The sequence below is a fragment of the Protopterus annectens genome, chromosome 2.part0 (genome assembly GCF_019279795.1).
Source record: "Protopterus annectens isolate FY-2018-M chromosome 2.part0, PAN1.0, whole genome shotgun sequence".
In the NCBI taxonomy this organism is placed as follows: Eukaryota; Metazoa; Chordata; order Ceratodontiformes; family Protopteridae; genus Protopterus; species Protopterus annectens.
The window spans coordinates 252,488,765-252,507,305 of NC_056728.1; the positions used below are offsets into that span (position 1 = coordinate 252,488,765).

The 18,541-nt window shown below is 42.0% G+C and overlaps 1 protein-coding gene across 1 annotated transcript in view; it reads right to left on the reverse strand.

Moving 5' to 3' along the window:
* Positions 1 to 18,541, reverse strand: part of LOC122792731 (cingulin-like) — a 1,533,502-nt gene that overhangs the window by 985,949 nt on the left and 529,012 nt on the right. The window lies entirely within an intron of this gene.

Below are 18,541 nucleotides of genomic sequence, written 5' to 3' on the forward strand. Positions count from 1 at the left end.
GCACAGTGCAACACGCTAACCACCAAGCACACAAACACACAACTCAGTACCCAGGGAAACAGCTGCTCAAACTAAGCATGACTTAGAGACCAAAGCATGCATGCATGACTTAAAACAAAAAACAAGCTCATCCAAGCTGCATTTGTACTCAGCAACACCAACACCTTGGTGTAAGTCTCAATAAACAGTTAACTATACTATGTAATGGGGCCTACCACTCACAGACAAGTGCTGTTTGTCCCCATATATAGCACCCTACACACTGTTTTAATGTCCATGCCATCACTGTTTATTAATAAATTTTGTGTGTTTGACATGTAATGTCCAAGCAATATCAGTGCCATCTACAAGCTTTGTCTCTGGGATTGCTACTTCAGTGTACACCACAAAACACAGAACGTAACCAGCAAATCTCTACTGACCAACAATCTCCTTAACATACAAAAATGAGACTGAACATGGTGGGACATCAGCACCATGCTGACATCACAGCATACACAACTGTGTGTGCGCGCCTCTATGCAATGTGCAGCAGTGGTTAGTAAATAAAATCCACTAGTCGTATGTAAAGCCATGGAAAAAATTATCATGGAGATGATCAACAGAGATATAGTAAACCTCCAGACACTGGACCCAACACAGTTTGGTTTCAAGGGCAGATCATGTCTACTCAACCTGGTAGATTTCTTTGAGAAGTTCACCAAAGCAATGGAAGAGGGCAAAATCATTCACGCTGCCTACCTTGACCTGGCCAAGGCATTTGACACAATACCCCACTCAGGCATTGTTGACAATCCCGTATGTCACCTGGTGCATAGCCAACTGGCTCACAGACATGACTGAGGAAGCTAGAATTGGGGAGTCCACCTCTACAAGAGGCCAGTCACAAGTGGAGTCCCCTCAGGGATCGGTCCTTGGACTGCTCCTTTTTGGCATTTACTTTTCAGAAGTCAAGGCCAATGTCAGTGGTCTCTGGCTGATTAAATTTGCAGATGATCGCAAATTAGGAGCGGTCATTTAATCTCATACTGACACATGTTCTCCAGGAGGGGCTGACATGGGCAAACAACCAGTGAGAGAGCCATGGACTAAAACTTAATACCAAGAAATGCATAACAGTATCCTTTGGGCATTGATCCATCCATGCTATCATATTGACAATACACCCCTTAGAGTTGACCCTGTAGTCCGGGACTTAGGGGCACACACAGATAGTAATCTAGCCTTTGATTATCGCACGTCTACAGTGGTGAGGAAATCATTCTATGCTGTGCAACTTATAAACAAAGGTATGGCATACAAGTCCAAGGAAGTCATTGTTCCACTGTATTCGGCATTCATCAGACTTATAGAGTACAATGCTCCCTAGTAAGAAATGACTAACTTCTCTAATGTTAAATTGTTTGGTCACAAACTAAAGCTGTACTGCGGCATCTGGTGAATTAAATGCTGCAGTGCAATTTGCACAAGAGTATCCATAATTACTTGGTCACTTTTTTAATAAAACGGCTTTATAAACTTATTAATCCATGGCCCAAATAAATTTACCATGTCCCTACCTGATGTTAGGTAAGGTGGCTGTCCAGAGATTTTAATGGAGACCTCTTTGTATATAATTAATGATGTTAGATTTTACTGAGGTTAAAGATCAGTGTTAAACCTCAGGGACGCTGGGATGGGGAAAACATTTTTTAATGGCTGATATAAAAAAAACAATACAATGAGGATGCAGATCAGCATTTTATACACCAGATACGGTGGTGTGACAGGCAAGCCACAGAACCATAACAAAACACTAACTTGAAAAACACTGCAAACATTTGCACTGTTCTACCAAAGTACATTAATTAACTCTTGAATTTCTTTTGTTGAAAGACATAGGACAGTAGGCAAGTCATGTTCCTAAAGTTCATCTCAATGAGACATGCATTTAAGAGCATTAAAAGACGTTTTGACAAGATGATGGCAGACATACACATGATGTGTATTAGCTCAGACAGATTTGTGTATATACATTTAATTGTTTACTAGAGATTAGACATGAACTGTATCAGCTTAGCGAGATTTATATTATCTCATGTGCAAACATTAGTAATTTGTCTCATCTGTTCCTTGGAAAACTTTCAGACCATCATTAACTTTCACCCCTTCTGCAAACATAGCTTCTAGTCCAGATCAACCAACTTACTGTCTTGCCTGAAACAGTAGCACAGTCTTTGCAATAACATGGTAAGCCACAGCTACTATTCTTTCCACAGACAACATACTTATCAATTTATGAAATCACAGGAAACATCAAGCAAAATAAAACATTCCCATCTCTGTGGCAACATGACAAGATATAGTGGAAAAAGTACAGTTGTGTTAGTAACTTAATGTAACAGCAGGTGTTCAAATAACTGCTGAAGGCCTTAGTTATATGGGTTTTTATCCTACATAGGACATAGCAGCCGGCCATCTTCCGAAGCTTCACGACACCTTCCATGAGTCCCAGCTGTTAGGCAGCTCAAGCTGATCTGCCTAAAATCACAGGTTTGCGCACCAAGCCCTTCACAGCTTTCATGCCAATTGAGAGAGGGAGGCTGAGCCTTGAGAGGCCATAACTAGGAGTAAAAATATATGCACACACTGGCAAGCTCATAAAACAATAAGGGGAGGGAGAAAGGGAGTGGCTAGAGCAGCAATGATCATTTGAACATCTACTGTTATGGTAAGTTTACTTACACAGCTGTACTGTGTACATCATATTGACTACTGCTGCAGCAGCCTTATCTACATAGGTAGATTTCCTTAGTTTAGTGCATTCCAGTGATGGAAGCGGAAGGGCCCAGGAGCCCCTGAAGAATGGCCCTAGCAAAGACGGATCTAAAACTACAGAAGGAATTAAGCATGTAGTGCTTTGTAAAAGTATGTACAGATGATCAAGTTGTTGTTTCTAGAATACTTTGGGAATTCAAAACTTTCCAAAAAGATATAGAATAAGCCAAAGTCCTGGCAGAGTGGCCCTTGACACTGCCTTGAAAAGATTTGTTGCAGTGAGAATAACAAAAGGTAAAAGCCTGAAACAACCATTTGGAAATAGTCTTGCTTTGACATAGGTTGTCCCTTATCTTTACAAGAAATAAACAACTGAGCTGCAGATCTGAAACATTTTGTTCTGCCCATATACTACCTGATTTGTCAGTGAACATCCAAGGTATGGAACATCCTCTCTCCCTCATTTTTACATTCAGGATAGAAAATGGGGATGAGAGGAATCAACAGTTTAGCTAAAGTAAACTCAGACGCCATTTTACACATAAAGGATTAGTTTCAAAGAAACCCTGTCTCTGTGGAAAACGAGATAGGCTTGTCTCACCATAAGAGCATGCAACTCAGATACACTTCTTGTAGAGGTCAGAAAAACAGTTTTCCTTATTAAGGACCTTAAGTCAGTCAGAAGAGCTGGTTTAATTGGATCAAGTGTAAGCTTCTCTAACAGAAAAAGTACAGTTTTGTACCTACCATAAATGTAGATGTTCGAAGATCCACATTGCTGCAGTCCTTACACTTGGGTAGTCCGCTGTCCTCGGTCGGCCCGAATATCAAAGTATTAGGCTGACGTCGGTCAAGGCGCATAAGACTGACATCAGGACGTCAGGGTACATATGCGCATGACTGACGTCATATCCTCAGTCTTTTCTTGCCCCAGATGTCAGAAGACCCTAAACAAAAAGGTCAAAACCAAAAGACAACCAAACACCTGTGTACTAACTATATGTACAATATATACAAAATTCACAATATGTACAACCCAAACCACACAACCGCCTCTAACTACAGAGGGGAAGGAGGGAGGGTAAATTGGACTGCAGCAATGTGGATCTTCGAACATCTACATTTATGGTAGGTACAAAACTGTACTATGTTCTTCATCTCACATTGCTGCAGTCCTTACACTTGGGTAGAATCCCAAAGCAGAGAAAAGGGAGGATGGCACAACTAAAAAGCAGTAGGAGCTGCCAAAATGCCCTGTAAAATTGCAGTGGCAAAACCAGCCCTCGATTTAGAGTAAAGAGGAAGGTGATAATGCTTAGAGAAAGTATGCACTGAACTCCAAGTAGCAGCCTCCAAAATATCTTTAGTTGCTACCCCCCTTAGAAAGGCTGTAGAAATGGCAGTAGCCCTAGTGGAATGAGGCCTAATCCCAGCTGGAATCTCCTTACCATGATGGGAATAACAGAAAGCAATACACAACCCAATCCACTTAGAAATAGTTTGTTTTGACACAGGCTTGCCCTGAGAACTCAAAGCAAAAGAAACAAATAACTGCTGAGACTGCCTGAACCCTTTAGTTCTGCTCAAATAATATCGCAACTGCCTGTGTATATCCAAAGTGCAAAATCTTTTCCCCTTTATTTTGGGGATTCGCATAAAAGGTAGGCAAATGAATAGTTTGGTTTAAAGCCACACTAGAAACCACTTTAGGCATAAAGGAAGGATTAGTACGCAAAGATACCCTATCCTTATGGAAAATTAAGAAAGGCTCAACTGCCATAAGGGCCTGTAATTCAGAAACCCTTCTCGCAGAGGTAATGGCCAACAAAAAAGCAGTCTTCCATGATAAATATTTCAACTCAGCAGTAGCTGCAGGCTCAAAAGGTTGTAGAGTGAGTTTCTCCAACACAAAATTGAGATCCCAAGCAGGAGTAGGAGCTCTCGTGGGGTCTTATATTCTTTGCCCCTCTAAGGAATTGCTTAAACAAAGGATGAGAAAACAATGGTGGGTCACAGTCATAGTGAGCAGAAATTGCTGCAGCATGAATCTTAATAGAAGAGAAGGACAAGCCTTTGTCCAGTAACTCAGTAAGATATTGAAGAGCCACACTTAAATTAGGCTTAGAAACATCCAATGCTTTTGCTGCACTCCAAAATAAAAATCTCTTCCATTTATCTGCGTACACTTTCCTTGTACTAGGCCTTCTGGCCTCCAAAATAACATTCAAAACTTGCTGTGGAAGCCGAGACCCTCCAGGGTTTAAAACAGAATATGCCAGGCTGTCAGGTGAAGAGAGTGAAGTTTGACATTGAGTAAATGACTGTTCTCCTGAGACAGCAGGTGTGGAATCGAAGGTAAAGGCCATGGAGGCTCCTGTACCAGACTTCTCAGTAGTGGGTACCAGTGCTGTCGAGGCCAATCTGGAGCTATTAAAATCATCTTTGGCTTGTCCTGTCTGACCTTCAGAAGTACCTTTGGGAGGAGAGGCAGAGGTGGAAAGGCATACACATGAAGATTGCTCCAATTGAATGAAAGAGCATCCACTTTCCAGGCTGTGTGATGAAAACTTTTTGTGCAAAACTTTGGCAGCTGGTAGTTTAGTGGAGAAGCGAACCGATCTATGTCTGGAGTTCCCCATGACACTGTCAATTTCGGAAAAACTTGAGGATCCAATTTCCACTCGTGGGGATCCATTATTTGTCTGCTCAACACATCTGCTAAGGAGTTCTGTGCTCCTGGCAGAAACCTTGCCTGAAGATTTAGCTGTAAACTGAGAGCAGTCTCCCACAAAATCATTGCTTGTCTGCACAGAGGATAAGAATGTGTTCCCCCTTGCTTGTTGATGTACCACATGACAGTTGTGTTGTCTGTTAGAATCAACACCTGCCCTGGAAGAAGTAAATCCTTGAAAGCAATTAATGCAAATTGGACTGCTAACATCTCCTTCAAGTTGATATGTAGATGTAGAAGTCTGGCAGGCCACGTGTCTTGTATCCACTTTCCATTTAGATGAGCTCCCCAAGCTTTGTCTGAGGCATCTGTCGTTAGAATCTGACTCGCCTCTGGCGGGTCACAGAGAGTCCCTTGTTTAGGTGACATTCCTGAGCCCACCACAAAAATTCCTTTTGAATGCAAGGTATTATCTGAATGACAGTGTCCATACATTTTTGAGATACCATTGTAGCTTCCTCATATGCAGTTTGGCATTGGGAAGCACCAGAATACAAGATGCCATGAACCCCAAGGCTTGAAGGACTGTCCTTGCAGTCAGCCTGGACTGATGAGACAATTGATGGAAGTAAAGAGAAAGATTCTTTTGTTTGTCCGGGGTCAAAAAGGCCATCTGGGATGCTGTATTCAGTCTCACACCCAGAAAGCACATGTCCTGAGAGGGTACTAGACTGGACTTTATTTCGTTCACAGAATACCCCAGGCATCTTAGCACTGCTATCACATAATGTAGATGATGAAGAAGTTCGTCCTTTCCTTGAGCCAGAATCAGGCAATTGTCCAAATAAGGATAGATCTGTATTCCTCTTAGCCTGAAGAAAGCTATCACTGGAGCCAGAACCTTCGTGAACACTCTGGGCGCAGTAGATAAGCCAAAGGGCAATGCAGAGAACTGATAATGAGAAGTCCCAGCCCGAAAACGTAGATACTTCCTGCAACTTAGCCTGATAGGAACATGAAGGTAAGCCTCCTTGAGATCTAGAGTCACCATCCAGTGATCTTTGACCAGCAGAGGTAAAAGCTGTTGTAACGTCAACATTTTGAACTTGGGAATGTCCAGATAAGTGTTGAGGATAGATAAATCCAAAATTGGTCTCCACGTGTTCCCCTTCTTTGGTACTAGGAACAGGCGAGAATAAAATCCTAGGCCCACTTCTGACAGAGGAACCGGTTGTATGGCCCCTATTTGGAGCAGCAGAGAAATCTGTTTGTGAGCCTCTATTCTTTGCTGAGGAGGAACGTCTGGCATGCCTTTGAAAGGAGGCAAGGTATGAAAATAAAACCTGTAACCTTGGTGTATGATATCCAATACCCATCTGTCTTGGGTAATTAAACTCCAATTTTCCTTGAAAAGTGCCAACCTTCCTCCCAAAGGTGCTGCCAGACGAGAAGGCTCTGGCAGCTGAAAAGGTAGGTCATTGGGTCTGTTTACGAAAGGACTGACCCCTGCCCTCACCGAAGACTGTGCAGGTGAACTCCCTGTTCTAGGCCTGAAAGAGCCCTGAGCTCTGCCCCTACCACGTCTAGACCTACCCCTAGACTGGGAATCATAAGAAGGATACGTCCACCCCTTGGTAGGCCAATTTCTGCTAAACTTCGGAGGCTGAACCTGCAAAAAATCTTTAACAGTCTGCATAGACTAGCCTTGTCTTCCATTTTCTTTAAGACTGCCTCAACAGGTGAACCAAACAACACATCAGATTGTAAAGGAGCATCTAAAATCCTTGTCTTAACATGGTCAGATAAATTCTGATCCCTCAGCCAGGCGTGCCTGCGAAGAACTGACCCAGTGGCAGCCACCCTAGACGAGGCCTGTACAGCATCAAAACCACATTGCAAAGAATGCTTACCCACTTGTTCAGAGACATGTACCAAATCTTGTAACTCTTTACACTCAATACCTTCCGCCAGAGCATCTACCTTAGACTTCAACTGAGAAAGTAGATAGTTTTGGTATTTCAACATGTGAAACTGGCAATTCAGAGCCCTCATAGCTAGGGTGGAAGAAGTATAGACTTTCTTTCCCCATCTATCCAAAGCCCTGGCCTCTTTATCTGGAGGAACCGGATTTTTAACAACAGAAGCCTTAACACCCTTAGGCCCCTGACTAACAGTTTCTGGGTCCGCCCTAGGACTCTTAAAAGATACTTATGAGCTTCAGGCACCCTATAATACCTATCCGGTTTAACAGGAGCAGGAGGCAAAGAATCAGGATTAAGAGAAGCCTCTGCAAACACATCCTCCACAACATCCAGAACAGGAGGTATAGCCAAAGGCCTAAGCTGGGGTAAAAACAAAAATTCCCTAAGCCTTTTCCTGGAATCAGAGAAGTCCTGACCTTCCCACTTAAAATGCTCCCTCATGGAATGAAGAGTCTCTGAAAAAGAAAAATCCTCAGGAGGAGAAGCAGAAGGAGTAGAATCATCCACATCAGAATCAGAATAAGGAGAATACTCCTGCAAGTCTTCAGCCGAAGACTCTGAAACATCTGAAGGCTGCTCAAAACTCCCCAACTCAGGTTCCACCCTAGGCATCTTATCAGGAGGGGGCAAAGAACCTCTAATCAAAGTAATCAAATCTTCTGCCATTTTAAGCATATGCTTCTTGGGCACAGATCCTGAAGAACTAGGAGTGACACCAACTGAAGCTAAACCTGGCCTGCCTCTGGGAGAAGCCTTGGAAACAGAAGGAGAAGGCCTAACCACCCTAGGAAGGGAGGGGAGTACAGTAACCTGAGAAGCCCCTTCAGCCTGACCTGCCTCCTGAGAGGCCACATCCTGCAATAACAAGGTCTCCCCCTGGGACTCCAGAGAAACCTCCGGTGGAACCACCGCTCCACCGACACCTCTAAAGAACCGGCGTCCGCACGGACGACTCGTCTTGCCTGGGCTTAGCTGCTTTATCCTTGCGCTTCTTGAAGAAGCGGACGCCGGAGCATCCGACGGCATATTATAATTGCACCGCTTCCCGAAGTCTAACCTGGCACAATCTAACCTTCTCTTAATAGTGCGCTTATTGAATCAAGCACAAAAGTGACACCCAACAACGTCGTGCTCAGGCCCTAAACAAGGAATACACAAAGTATGATAATCTCTATGCGGTATCTGTTTCCCACAAGAAATACAGTTATTCACTTTTTCTGACATCCGGTAAACCACTGAGGCAAGAAAAAACTAAAATATTCCCCAACGGGGTACTTAGCCAACTTTGACTCGGTCTGAAACTCCGAATTTGAAAAATTTCAGAATGCTGAACTGCACGTGCAACGCTGCTTCTGCATCGGACCATGCGGCAAAAAAGACTGAGGATATGACGTCGGTCATGCGCATATGTACCCTGATGTCAGTCTTATGCGCCTTGACCGACGTCAGCCTAATACTTTGATATTCGGGCCGACCGAGGACAGCGGACTACCCAAGTGTAAGGACTGCAGCAATGTGAGATGAAGAACATCTAGATCCCAAGGAGAGGTCACTGGTTTTCTTGGAGGTCTCTTATGCAAAACCCATTTCAAAAATATTTTGACATGAAAATGCCTTGAAAGGGGAGGATCCATGGGCTGACATGCTGAAATGGCCAACAAATGAATCTTGACAGAGGAGTAAGAAAGGCCAAAACATAACTCGAACAAATCTTGTAAAACCAGAGAAACACTAGCCCTGAATAGGTGCTGGTTATGTTGTTGGTACCAACTAGAAAACCTTTTCCATTTGCTAATATAGGACTTTCTAGTACACAGTCTTTCTTGCCTTCATAAGTAGTTGCTGAATACATCAATAAACAGGTACCAAATTAAATTAAGAACCTATCATCCAGGCAGTCAGCTTAAGTTGCTTGGGGATGGGGTGCATCAAACACTCCTGATCTTCAGTTTGTAATTCCATTCTATGAGGAAGCCTGGGGTAATTGCCCTTGGCCATTTTCCAAAAGTGAGAATCACTGCTGCCTGGACCAGAAGGGAGTCACCACAATAATCCTGGAGGATTCCTTTTGAATCATCAGAAGTACCCTGGATATCAGTGGAAAGGCTGGAAAAGTGTACATGAACATTCCTGTCCAAGGAAAACAAAATGCCTTCTTGCATGGAGTCCCGGAGGAGAACTTTGCTGGCTGATTGTTCAAAGAGAAGGCAAAGAGGTTCTACTTGAGGAACTCCCCACAGATTAATCAAATCTTGGAAGACACCCTGATCTAGTTTTTATTCATGGTGGTTGCCTTTGTCCTTCTCAGATAGTCTGCCATACAATTTTGTTCAGACTGCATTTAGGACATCTGCAGAATGAGATTTGTTTTGAAGCTATAGCTCAAGCTAACATGGTTTGTTTGCAAAAGGGGTAAAAACTGGTTCCCCCTTGCTTGTTGATGTAACACATGGTAGTGGTATTGTCTGTAACAATTTGAAGAGGTTCAGGGGACCAAAGATGATTCAGAGAGTTGATTGCCCTGATCAGAGAAAGTATCTCCTTTATATTTACGTGCTTGCATCTGTCCAAAGACCTTGCACTTTAATCCCTCCTGAAACCGCTCACCAAGCATAATCCCTCCTGAAACAGCTCACCAAGCAAAATCCAACAGACTCCTTTGCAGCAGGAAAGGAAAAGGGGAGAACTTGGATTTGAAAGGATTTTGTGTGCTGGTCCTAGGACAGAAGAGACTTCAGATTCCACTACATCTTTCTCATGTGGAATCTTTCAAGGGGTACCATGAAAATCATAGATGCCACGAGACCAAAACTTCTGAGGCACTCCCTCATGGTGACCAAAATGAGTGGAAAACCCTACAAATATATCTAGGAATAGATCTATTTTTCTTATAAAAGAAAAGCTCTCTGAACTGAAGTGTGTTCTCTTGGAATTCCAGCTTCTGTAAGAGATCGCTCACCCAAGTAAGAGATTCCTGACACTTTGAAAAAAAAACTGCAAAGATAAGCAAGTCGTCTAAATATGGAAAATGTGAATACTCTGTAGCCTGCAATGAGCTACAACTGGAGTAGCACACACTGTGAACACTCTTAGTGCAGTGAATAGTCCAAAGGGTAAGGCAGAGAGCTGATGATGCGATTCAGATGCACAGAGCCTTAAGAAACACTTAAAGTTTGGATGACTAGGGATATTATGATAAGCATCTTTTAAATCTAGTTTTAACAGGAAACTTAAATGAAGAAGTGGTGACAGGTTGTGAAGTGACAACATTCTGAACTTGGCACTGTCACCAATTGGTATAGGAAAGAAGTATCCAGAAATGGTCTCCAAGCATTTTCTATCTTTGGCATCAACAATGTCCTTGAATAAAAACCTCGCCCAGGCAAGGAAGGAGAATCCGGCACAATCACTCCCCAAGACAGAAGTACAAGGTGAAATAGAGGAGTCTGATCTAGTGGAAGAGGAATTACTCCCTGGAAAAGAAAAAATTCCTCCCACTGCCATCTACAACCTTGATAACTGATCTTCAGAACCCATTTCCATGACACTGCCAAAGAGAAAAGTTGAGATTCAGAGTTTTTGGAAGAGAAAATGGACTGCCAGCGTGGAAAGGCATGGTACCTTCAATGCTCATTCTGGATCGTCCTTGGTTTTGTGGGGGTGGGGATACTCATTTTGGATCATCCTTGCTTTTGTCCATTTCTTATTAAACATCTGTTTACCAGCATTTTGCTGAGACTGTTTATTTTGTTACTTGACAAAACTGGATGAGGGTTTAGAGAATCCCTTAGCAAATTTGGAAAAGGAGGGCTGAAAAACTGTAAAGATTTCCAGCTTATCCCTCTCATCATACATTTTGAAAAAATCTTTAAGATGTGAGCATGACAACTCAAAATGTTGAAAATCAAAGTAGCAGAAGTACACTTAATGCTCACATGCTTATCAATTACTTCCCATCCCTGTTAATAAGTGTAGAAACAGCAGCAGTAGGATTAACTAAAGCTGCAGCTGCTGGGTCAGGTTTTGGATCACTGTATAAAACCTAAAAAGAGGAACTTTATTCTATCTACTTGCCTTTTTAAGGGAAACAAGCTGACTACCAGGAAAATTTCAGACACTGACACATATCCCCCAAAGCTGACAGCAGTTGAGGAATGGGTGAAGGCTCTAGAAATTCCTTCGCTAACAGCCCATAGTATTTTCTGAGGGACTGAGAAACCTCGGTGATCTACTGAAAATACTGGCATATTCTGAAAATAGTCTCAGAAAAAAAAGAAAGCCCCCCAGGGTGAATCAGATAATGTACTCTCCTCTGAGTCTAAGGAAAAAAATCCGGCATCTGTCCCTTTATCTTCCCATTCAGATTCAAATTATTGAGTCTCTTCAGGAAAAGAGGCAACCCTCTTTCTTTTATGAGAAACCACATTATGAGAAGGGTTAATTGCCCAAATTAAATCCCGAATCAAATCTAGTATACTACTGGAAATTTGAAGAGGAGTAAATCTGTTTAGTTTTCTTTCTTTTCAAAATGAAAATGAGGCCCAGTGGTGGTGTTAATGGCAACAGCAGCTTCCCCAGGGATGGGCACCACATTCCGACTAAAAAGGGAAGCCTTCCACATTCCCTCTTCTAGGACTGACAAGAGTGGCTCTGCTTTGCCCACTGAGGGAACCCCCAACAGCCACAGGACACATGGCTAACCCCCCATTCCACAGTGGCTCTAAGTGCTACACCTGAGGGATCTGGAGTAAAAGACCAGGAGTCTGAGGAACTGGTTTTGGCCGCAGCAATCTCACCCACCAGTGGATGAGGCATACTGCTAGTCTGCTGTGTTGGCAAAGGCTGCTTAACTTTTTCTTTTTGGGCTAGAATAACTGACTGTAGGCCTGGCAGTTTGTTCCATGATCACGCCAAAAAGTGGTAAGACGGTAACATTTTAAAGCTGTTAAAAGTCTCCTTTTTCTCATAAAACTACAGTAAAAAGCACTTCTCCACAGGAAAACTAGTTAAACAACTTTTAAACTGACAAGAAAAAAGATCTCCCTTGTTTAAAAGTATAGTTTAAGTGTGTTAAAACACAAACTCCTAGATTAAAAATAACTTTCCTCAGCAAGGAAGTATATTTAAACAATAAGTTTTTTTATGTGGAAGGTTCTTCCCCAAATGGAACTTGCCTAACCAGCTAAGGAACAGCACAAGCAGAACTTTGATCCTCAAAAGCATAAAAGTGAGCACTATCAATGTCAGGGAAGCTCAGAAAGATTTGGCTTTTAAACCTGTGATTTTAGGCAGCTCAACGTGATCTGCCGAACGGTATGAGCACATGGAAGCTTTGGAAGCTGGCTGGCTGTTATATCCTGTGCAGGATATAACCATTATAGCTAAGCAGTTATCAATACGATGAGCATCTTACCATAACAGTAAGTGTCAGTTTAGACCATTGTTGCAGCATTGCTTACATATGGATTATCCTGCTAAGGATATCCTATATGTGCAGTTAGCATACCGAAGCGTGGGTGCCTTCCTCTCATGTCAATATGTTTGAGATGTGTCTCAGGTGCAAGAGTATTAAGCAGTAAATAAGGGATGTACGAGTCTGAAATTCCTCAGGACCTTCTCATGCAGGTCAAACAGGTAAACAGAGGCACAAAAGGAAGAGGAAACAAAACACATACCAGCAAAGAAGAAGCAAAAACAAAGGCAGCAGGTCTACCTTAGCCATGAAAAAGGAAATATATTAGAATAAAGGAAAACAGGAAAGGAGGGAGGGTGTCAATACACCTGTACTATGTCCTTCCCTCAATCACTGTTGCAGTTTTGCTAACATATAGGAAGATGCCCAAAGCAGTTCAAACTATTTGGGAGAAGACTGAGAAGTGGAACTGGAATGCAGCATTCCCTGGAGGACATATCCAGCAAACCTAATTCTGGTTCAGTAAAATGCATCAGTCTTTTAATACTTTGGAAAAGTGTGAATGGAAGAGTAAGTGCAACAGCCCTAGTAGCATAAACCCTAACTTAGAATAGGAGGAACTTTCCATGAAAGAAGCATAAAAAAAATAGCAAAAGAAATCCACCTGGAGATGGTCTGCTTAGAAAAAAAAAAGATTTTGTCCTGAGAAGAAACAAACAATTGATGAGACTTTCTAAAAATCTTAGTCTTGTCCAGATAAAATCTGAACTGTCTTATGAACATTCAGGGTATGCAAAATCTCCTCCCACCCCCATTTTTGGGGACTGGGTAAGACAGAAAAAAGTAACAGACTGATTAAGACAGATTTCATTCACAACCTTAGATACAAAAAGAGAATTAGTCTTCAGGGATACCCTATACTTGATAAATATATTAAAAGGAAGAGAAGTCATGCACTCTTTTTGCTGAAGGGTCACTAGCAAGACAGTCTTCTAAGTAAACTTTAAAAGATGAAAAAGCTGGTTCAAAAGGAGGGAATGCTAACTTTTCCAAGACATAGTTCATTTCTCAAGGAGAAGGAATACATTTTCTTGGTGGTCAGATATTAAGGACACTGTCTGACCTCAAAATGTGCAGATAAAGATGGATCCAAAGGCAAGCAAGCAGACACAACTGATGGATAAGTTTTAATGGAAGAATATGCCACACTTGAATTGAGCAGTGCACACAAACAGAGCAGGATATTATGAATACCCAAATAATAAGGGTCCTGACTTTTGTTATGGCACCAAGCAGAAAATTTCTTCCATTTGGAAACATAAAATTTCCTTATGTCCTCAGAAAATAGGTGTTGGAACATTATCAACATCCTACAGTCCAAACTGTTAGATTTAGGGTTTGTCAGTTTGGATGAATGACAGCCGCCTTCTGTTGTATAAGTCCATCCTCTGGGATAACTTATGTTGATTGCCCTTGTCCGGATGGAAAAGAAGGTAGAACCAATGCTGTCTGGGCTAAAAGGGTACCATCAACAGCATCACTGACTTTACCTTTTCGATTTTGAAAAGAATCTTTGGAAATAGGAATAAGGGTGGGGAGGTACAAAGGAACTTTGTTTCCCAACATACACTGTGTCCATTCTCCAAGCCTCTGAGACTGGAACTGTGGATAAAGATAGTTTGAACTGCCTGTTCACGGTGGAGGCAAATAGATCTATTTGGGGAGCTCCCTACTGATGGTTAATCTGCAGGAAGACCTGAGGTCTTGAAGAAGCCTGTCTTTTGAAAAGGCCTGAAGATCATTCCAGTAAGGGAAAATATGTATACCTCAGAGCCTGCAGAAAACTGTCTTGTAGATGTAGACAGACCAAAGGATAAGGCAGAAAAACCTTAAAAAACTTCCTCTGACCTGGATCAACGATGATATGAAAAAGCTTCCTTGAGGTCCCGAGTAAGAAGGAAACCCAGAGGGAAGATCAAAGGAAGAGTCTGCAGAAACAACATCTTGAATTTTGGTACAAATAAAAGGGTGTTGAGGATGATAAAGAGCCTCTCCTTTCTGGGAGCTAGAAAAAGTCTTGAAAAAATAATTTGAGCTGCTGGCAAAGAGAACTAAATCTACACTGCCCCCATGGTACAGAAATACTGCATAAAAGGGAAAAAAAAGTTATTCTTGGATTCTGGACACTAAAGGAATACCCAAATGGTTTAGATGGAAAAGATAAGTTAGTCTGTAGCCTCTCTATGACGTTAAGGACCATTTACCTTAAGTTACAAGTCTTCACACAAGAAGGGAGTGAGAAAGTCTCCTTGAGAGAGAAAGGAGGGGATAGGCTGAGGTGGAGACAGTTGTGTGTGTGCCCATCACCTGTTATGCTCCACTTAAAGCTCTTGCACTTGGGATATACATTAGAAGTATGGCATGACAGGAAGGTACCCAACCTTTCGTACACTGGCTGAAAGTACATTATATCCTTAGCAAGATAGCCCATATGTAACACAAGTAATACTGCAACAGTGATCGAAGTACCACCTCTATTGTGCTGTCTTTAACCTTCCTTTTAGGTATGGTCACTGGGAAAGTATATAGGTGAAAATATTCCCTTTAATATCCCACTGACTCTCTGATCGATGTCCGTCTGCTTTTAGACTGAAGCAAGGTACTGAGACTGCTCTCATTTACATGGTTAACGACCTGTTGATAGGTGACCAGACCTTGGTCATCCTTGATCTAAAAGTAGCACATGCCACTGTGGACCACAGGATCCTGACTGAACCATCTTAGGTTTTATTGTAGACTGCCTGGCACCATTATCAAGTGACTTGCCAATTACCCAGGCCATACTCAATGCTTAATCTTCAGAGTCAATTCTTCTGGTCTTCTCCTGTAATGTGCAAGTATGACAATGCTATTTGTGTTCCTTTGGTTCATAGTACGCATGCTCCTGTTTGTGGAGATTATAAACAGACATTTGTTATCAATCCAATGCTAAGAAAATTCAGATTTACCTCTCCCTTAGTCAGGAATCTGTGCCATCCTTTACTACATTTAAACGTTGCTTACATTCCATTCCTTTAGTGAAAGGTAAAATGCTGACAATCAACCCACCCAAGGCTGAACAGCTGCTTGTGCATACTATTGTTTGTTAGAACTTCTACTCCTGCCCCTGCAATAGTGGGAACAGACTGGAAATTGTGCCTTTTGTTTATGAACAGCAGGGGTGCTTTTAGAGCAAAGGCAGATTCTGAAGGACCAGGTTTCAGCTGTCAAGACATCATTTTCATTTTAAGAAAGTAGCCTGGACCAGGTACTTGGTTTGACCTTCTGAACTACTGCAAAACTCTATCTTGGCCAAAATTATGGGTTAAGGCTGCTGATGTGAACACTATGAAAATATCACACAATGCCTGTTTTTCATGACTTGTAATGGTTGCTGATTGTTGCCAAGTTTGCTGTTAAAATTCTAATGCTTACCTACCATGTCCTTAATAACCCAGCTCATGCTTAATTAAAGAAGCTGCTAGTAATCTTTGCCCCAGGAGAGCACCTTAGGTCATTAGGTGAGGAGCTGCTAACCATGTAACCTCAGGTAACGTTGTCTTTAGGCCTTTGGAATCGGATACCTGGTCTAGGCAGGCAAATTTAATGTCTCCATTGGGAGGGCACTTAAAAACCACTTACACAAGAGGGTCCACTTAAATCCTTTAAGGGGCACTATATTTTCATACTCTTCATAATTTTATATAACAGGATCTGGTCCTTTATTTCAAATGGCAAACTCATCAAGCACAATCTCACTGAATTTAGCATGTCCAATAGGCCAACTCATTGGTTAAGCAATAAATTGAGATACTAGTCTCTTGACTTAGTGAAATTAATAAATCCCCAACCTAAAACACGTTCTCCCCACAGAGGAACAAATTTCTCTCATGGAAACCCCTCCACCACCTTCTATTTATATAAGCTAACTTCAGGAGTGCACAGTCATGGAGAAAGGGGAGCAGTTTTCCTTGCACAAAGATCTCTAATCTCTGCACATAAAAACTGTTCCCCTTATGCACAACAGCACTTATTAAACTGGACTCAAGCTGGTCAGGGTAAAAAAAAGGAACATTTGATTATAAAGTTTGATAAAACAGCTCTTAAGAGGTCCACCAACAAAGCGGCCTAGACCTATGAAATGACCGTTTCTGCCTTATTAATCTGTTTTAATTCGGTGCTTTTTTAATACACTTCATATTTTACTACATTAATTTGTAGAAGCCTACGTTTAGGAATCTGAATGCTGTAATAAATGGTTAACCTCCAGGCACTGCCGCGACCTTTCATGCAACTCTGAAGAGGATGTTAGTTATGTTATCTTAACCCAATCCATTGCCTTCAACAACTCTGACTAGATTTTTTTCACACATGCAGCCTTACTAATAACACCTGTGGATTATGGCAATGATTTCAACTACAGTGTTGGCCCCAATGCAGCAGAGATTTGAGGCACTGTCTCCTGAAAGGAGGGCATGCCCACCAGTTTAGAGAGTTCCTCTGCTCCTTTCACCTCCTGAAAATCTCTCCAATAGTGGTCAATACTTCTCTGACATTACTCACACAGCCCAAGAAGGTTCTGCCTTCCTTTCCTGAGTTGTCAAACAGTTGGTCAAAACCACTTTCAGATCACTCCACAGCATTTCTTCCTGGTTTCTCCAAACTCCTTGCATATAAACATTTTTCTCTGGCAACTTCTACTGGTGCAGCTTTCTTAGTTTGCTAGCATTTCTTTTTTTAAATCAGAAGAGTTTTCTAACAGCAATGTTAGTAAAGTCAGCTTCTTTATTTTGATATCATCATTGCAGACAACCTTATAACACGGTTATCACTGACGGGCACCAACCACTCTCATGCCTCTGCTGACTCACCGAATATCATCTTGAACAGTATCCTCTTACACCCACCACCTCTGACTTCGCTTAGAATAAAAGACTTTCTGGGCAAGCAAGTTAAGTATGTCTTGCATAGAAGCTGGACATACTCGAGAGACCCTTACTGCCCAAATGTCCCAGATTTGTCCCACTAATAACTGGTCCAGTGATTCCAACTGATCGCCAAGTGATCAATTACTTCTGACCCTCTCTTCAATGCAATGTCCAGAACTTTCTGCCCAACATCTGATAAATGATGACAAAGTCTAATACATGACATTTGGAGCCCAGTGTGCACTGGCACCCAAGTGCATTCATGGGCCTCCTTGAAGTTGAAATTTGTACCCAACAGGAAGCCTAGAACTTGCACAGAAGTCATTAAACTCACCATCTGGTTTCTGATCTTTAAGATGTCTCATCCAATCAATCCTCTACGCTTATACGTCATTTATCAACCAGTACTGACATCAAAACATACAAAATAGTAACTTACACCTGGGTTCGGAGCCGATCCTCGGCTCCGTGTCGGCCGCTTGGCAAAGCTCTGCATCGAGAAGAAGCTCGAGACCAACCTAACTCCCACAACCCCCCTCTGCCTTTACCCCAGATCTAGTTTGCCGCTGCAACGTTCGCATCATTTTGATGAGCTCGGACCACCTCAAAGCTAAGATTAATTATTTCTTATATTTTTTTTTGGATAAAAAATTCTCTTTAAGTTGACTGTGTGTGTGTGTGAGTAGTGTATCGAGGGTTTCTCGGTTCCGTATATAGTTTTTATATACTTTCTTTGAGTTATTCCCTCGGG